At 50.3% G+C, this 5,390-nt stretch overlaps 1 protein-coding gene and 1 long non-coding RNA gene across 3 annotated transcripts in view; one reads left to right on the plus strand and one right to left on the minus strand.

The window, feature by feature from the left end:
- GRB14 (growth factor receptor bound protein 14) overlaps positions 1–5,390 on the minus strand; it is a 92,581-nt gene that overhangs the window by 50,573 nt on the left and 36,618 nt on the right. The window lies entirely within an intron of this gene.
- Positions 2,679–5,148, plus strand: LOC109301514. Its single transcript, XR_002098548.1, has 2 exons — positions 2,679–3,605; positions 4,761–5,148. It is a non-coding gene; the product is annotated as an uncharacterized LOC109301514 (long non-coding RNA).

The following is a 5,390-nucleotide window of genomic DNA, read 5'->3' on the forward strand; positions in this document are numbered from 1 at the left end:
TGGTATGGGCACGGGGCAGGCCTACAGTGCATCAGCTGCCCATGTGACCGCAGCTTTCACTCACCTGGCAGCCGGGCATGCAGGGTGCAAAATCTGTGGGAGGGAGGTTTGTGAGGGAGTGTGACTGTGGGGTTTGTGGGCAAGTATGTGGGGGGCTGTGGGGTGTATGGGGAAGTATAGGGTTTGGGGTGGGTACTTGGGTGGGTATGTGGTGGGGTTTGTGGGTGTGGAGTTTATAGGAGGGTGTGGAGAGGTTCATAGAGGGGGTTGTGAGTGTGGGGTTTATAGGAGGGTGTGGGAATGTATGTGAGTTTGTGTAGGGCCCCCCTTCATGGCACACAGCCCCCAGTGCTGGTGGCAGCAGATAGCAGTGTGCCCTTGGGGTGCTCATGGATTGCTGCACAGAGGCCCCCAGCAGCACATGGCTCTGCCTAAGTCCCAGAGGCTACAAATGGTGCAGAGCCAGCCTGTGCTTTACTCCAGAATTTATCTTCTATCATCATGGAAAAGCACTGAAGAGTGAGGTGTTCTCTTAAAATATATTTACCAAGTTTACAGATCTCTTCTGGCATGACATTTAAAATCCTAAGTTCTTGGCACTGTGAAGTTTAAGAAAATACCATTTCCTGGAAACCTACTACTTAGACCAATGGCAAGACATACCGCATCACCCTCACAGATGGGGAAAAAAGGTTGGCAAGGAATACAAATTCTACCCAAATGAACCTTTAATACGGTAGATTATATAGAACATCTTACATGAATTCAAATTACATTTTAAAGGAAATGAAGTATTAACAGAGAACTATGTTTTAAAATCATAATCCTGTAATCAGATTACTTTTCCTTAACAATACTGCAATTCCTCCTGAATGTGAAGGAGGACTTTGAAGACTATATAATCTAATTGTACAGCTCCTACAAATTATGTAATTGTTTCTGAGAAAGACATCCATGGAAAATCATTCCACTTATGGCATACTTTATTTCAGAATGTTTTACATACATTAAGTCTCAATGCCACAGTAGAAAGATCCTATAACCATTTTAGAAACAGGAGATCTGAGGTGAGGTGATCTAAGCAAGGACCACCTTAAGGATATGAGGAAAGATGTGTGAATAAATTATTTTTTTCAGTTCTCTGGAAGTTCAAAAGGGATGGGGGGGGAAGAAAATTGATTTTGAGGTCAACCCGAAGATGAAGTAACCAAAAAGTATTCGCTTTGGGTCTGCACCCATCGGGCCTCAAACATCTGGTCTTGTGCGGCCTTGGTCCGTGTGGCCAGTAAAGGGCATCCTATGATCTCCTGTAGTTCTGTGGGCTGCCATCTATCCCCTGAGTTGCTTCCCCCAATCTCTCCTGCCATGACTTTGAAAGTTATACCAGCGGGAGGGGCAGCCACCCTCTGTTCAGCTGCAGGGTTCAGCTGCAGCACGGAGACAACCCGGCAGTAGTCCGTAGGGCTCCACCTCCCCTACACCCCAACCTCACGCCAACCTCCAGCAGGTCATCAGATCTTCATGGTCATACCCCCCGTGATGTTTGTCTTCCTTGGGACCCTTTCGCTCACGTGTCCCTACTATGCCCCAGGACCTGCTTCCTGAGGTGACTAACTCAATCAGCCATAGGGCTATGGAAAATACAATCGCACCCTCCTGGCTCGAACAGTCCCTACCTGGGACTCCAGAATTCACTCTACCCTCTAACAAAAAAAATGGAGGATCAACGAAAAATATGAGACAGGGTGAGGCGATATAGCCAGGATGGCACTATCTCCCAACCTCTCCAAAAGGGGGAAAAAGCAAAGAAAAGACAGACTAATGAAAATCAAGCATGGGAGGACCTGATCAGTCCTTTTCCCCTACCCTTATGTCAGGGTGACAGTCAACCCTTTGCACCCTCTGATCCTGCTGACGTCTGGCCTACCGTGGTCAGCGCAGACCATGGCCCTTTGCCCCAGGTCATTACAGCTCTTCCTCTGCCCTGTATAACACAGGCCACTGTCATCCTTCTCCCCTGTGGGAAGCGCCCCGTTTCTGTTATCCTGGGGTGTCTCCCTATGTATCTGGCCACCCCTCGCATTGTGGGCTGACACCCAGCCTCTGGCTGGGGTATATCTCAGCTTATCTTGCTGTCCCGTTCCATCTCTGCCCAGAGGGGAAGCCTCCTTTGCCTCCTGCGCACCTTCAATGCTCCCACCTGTGTTAGCAAAAAGAGCCTCCTCCGACTCTGCTGTCCCTCCATCGACCCTGCTTCTGTCGGTGCAGGGAGCCTCTTCTGTCTCCTCCATCTCTGCCGCACTTTGTCCCTTGTTGCAGTAGAGAGCCCCTGCCGGCTCTCTCACTCTCCAGGTATTCCAGGAAGCAGCCGGTGTCAAAGACTTCCCCATCTCTGCTCTGCCCTCCTTGCCATCTTCCCCAGCAGTTCCTTTTATACCTGCCAGCTGGTGATTGCCAGTGACATCACCGGCCGGTCTCAGCTGGACAAAGGCATGGCTTATGACTTGCGCGGATTTCCTCTCTCCCTCCAGCTGCATTGCGGGTCCTGCTGATGTCAGTGAGTAATCTCTTTAAGTTATTTTTATATCTTTTCTCTTTTCTTTGTGTGCTCCCTGCTCCAGGGGGTCCTGGCTTATTGTTTGGGGTTCTTTCCCCCCTTCTCCCCTGGGACAGGGTCAAAAGAAATTCTGTTTAATTTTGGGGCCTTTTTAATTAAAGGAACACACTTAAATGGTTAATTGCATCTTAGGCCCCTGGCAGATGTTAAACTTAAGGAGGAGGAACTGGAGCTCATACATTAGGATGTTTCCTGGCTTGTCCTTTGGGGTGTGTTGTAGGATTTTGTTCTCATCTGGCAACTAACTGGCTCCCGTTTATACATAAGTCTCCTTCTGGGATTCCTCCTGTAGGGGTCAAAAGCTCAGCATAACTTCCAGGAGCAGATCCAGGGGCAGTGCAGTACAGTGATCACATCGCCGCAGCAGAACCAGGGTCTAAAATCTCAAAAAAGGTAAGTACTCCCCTCTGCTCAAAACCATGGCTCCTTCCCTTTCCTGACTGTTCATGCTGTCCCTGGGGCAAGAGAAGGGACACAATGCCCTTCCCAGTGAGCAGGCATGTTCCCCCTGGGTGTTCTCTGCACCAGCCCAGAAGCAGGTATTGTGGGGGGTGCGAAAATGTGCCACCTGCTGCAGCTGCAGTCTCAGGTGAACACAGCATGGCTGAATTGTGACAGGAGCTCCCCTAACCTTGGGACAGTGCCAGCAACAGCAGGCAGGGGAGCTGAAGTCCTCAGCTGCTCCTACTGTGCCATCTGTCTGCTATGGGGTGAGGAGAGGAAGGGGGCAGAGACAGAAGGCTGGGAGTGGGGGGGGTACAACCCTCCTTTTTCAAATCCTGTATCCATTTTTGATAGCTTTTACATGGGAGCCGAGATGCTCTAGGAAGAAGGAAAACCAGAAAAGATACCAAATTTCTTGCCATAAAACTACTACGCTGTGCAAGTATGGGACTATTTATTTATTTATTTTTTTTAAGATAGATCGGACTGAGGGAGTAACTGGAAGAATATTTTAGCTTAAACCAGAAAAACTCCTTAGATAGGAGTGCCCCAGGGACAGAAGTAATGGAGGATACTTACCGGCAGCATGAGACGCAGCACAAAAGGGGCGGAATGAAGAGCCCGCGCAGCTCGTCAGTCACCTCTTTATTCAATTACGGCCGACTGATGACGTCAGCTTCAGACGCCAGCCGGCGAAAATAAAAATGGTAGCTGATGCCGCGGAGGAGGCGAGCAGCACGGGAGAGGAGCTGCAACCACCACAGGGAGCGGAAGGGATCCTCCCCACGGGACCCTCAGAGCCTGGCAAGCAGGGGAGGATGCTGGCAGTGCAACGCAGAGCATCCCAACTGAAGCCCACATGGGACGGCGAGGGAGTGACAAGCACGCCGGCCAGAGGCAGAGCTAGAGCTGTGCCCGGAGGCAGAGCTGACCCCAGGTGGAAGTGTCAGGATGACGGGGCGAGGAGGAAGCCACACCAGGAGGAGAAGACACCGGGAGAGCCCTGAGGGGTTTACAGTCGGGGCAGGTATCGCTGCCGGTCCCAGCCAGGTTGACGGGCAGCTGGGAGTGAATACTGGAGGTGATGGGTCAGGAATAAAGCAACCCCCCCAGCTAGAGTCTGGGGAAGGATAGCAAGGGGGCAGGGGCCGCCACGTCAGGAAGTGGCTTTTTATTCTGTGTTTTGTTACTACGTTTATTTAGTTACCCCATGCGAAGGGGCAGAAGGGAAGAGTGTGGGTATCTCCGAAGGATGGGTCTGAGGAGAAGCCTTGGAAGGTTTACTTTTTTTTGTGTTTCCCCAAAAGAAGGGGCAGAGGCAAGGAGGACCAAGGGGTAGACCCACACGGGCGAACGTGGCTATAGGCCATGGGCACCTAGACGCCAAGTCCAGGTGGCGTTATCCCAACAGAGGGGACGAGGCCAACAGACGGACGACGCACTGAGGAGGCGTGAGGCCGAGGTGTAGGGGTGGTGGAGCCCCGTGAATGACCGCCAGGCGAACCATGGGCCACCAAGTACACTCAATGACCAGTCCTGCCTACTGGGGAACAAGAAGTCGTGGCAGTCAAGAACAGGGGAGGCGACTCGAGGGGGGGACATCTACTCAGTCTGCAACACAAGTCCTTAAGGCGCTTGATGTCTACCACCAGAGTGAAGGCCACCCGAGAGCGGCTATTCAAGGCCCGGCGGTCACAAGGAGAAAATGGGTTTTTTAAGGTCCAAAAACTGAAAAGTGGCTTAAGGCCTCTTCTCAAGGCAGAGTCCCAGGAGGAATCTCTACATTTGCAAGATAAGCCACAGTCTCTCCAGAAACCTGGACAAAACAAAGAGTCCTTGCACTACTTGTAAGCCTCGATTCCACAGAAGGGGATTTCTGTCACATTCTGTCTACATCACAGGTGGAGTACAATTTCCATGCTATATTTTGATGACTTTACCAACGTGGAGACAGAGGTTGGCAGACAATCCTGTTAGGGCACAATCCTAGGGATCAAAAGAAAAATGCATATAGAATACTGTTCATCACTTGTCCAAAATTTGGCTTTAAAATTCCAGGATAACAACAGCAAGTAATATGGAAGTTATTTAAATAGAAGAGAAGCCAAAAACAAAGAACGTATACAGAAAACTGAAGGACTTGGACCAGACCCTGGAGTTCTGCAGACATGCCTGAGATGCCTTCAGTATTTTCAGGAAGATAGCTGCAGCCCAAGCATCTAACTTGCGGATACCTGAGAAATCCAGAGGACTTTTTGTTAGCTGTTGTGGTAGTGATGGGTAGTTGCTTGGTGACTGAAAGATCAATCCTTTAGTCAAGTTGCTTTTA

The sequence above is a fragment of the Gavialis gangeticus genome, unplaced genomic scaffold (genome assembly GCF_001723915.1).
Source record: "Gavialis gangeticus isolate Ggan-Ray unplaced genomic scaffold, GavGan_comp1, whole genome shotgun sequence".
Lineage (NCBI taxonomy): Eukaryota > Metazoa > Chordata > Crocodylia > Gavialidae > Gavialis > Gavialis gangeticus.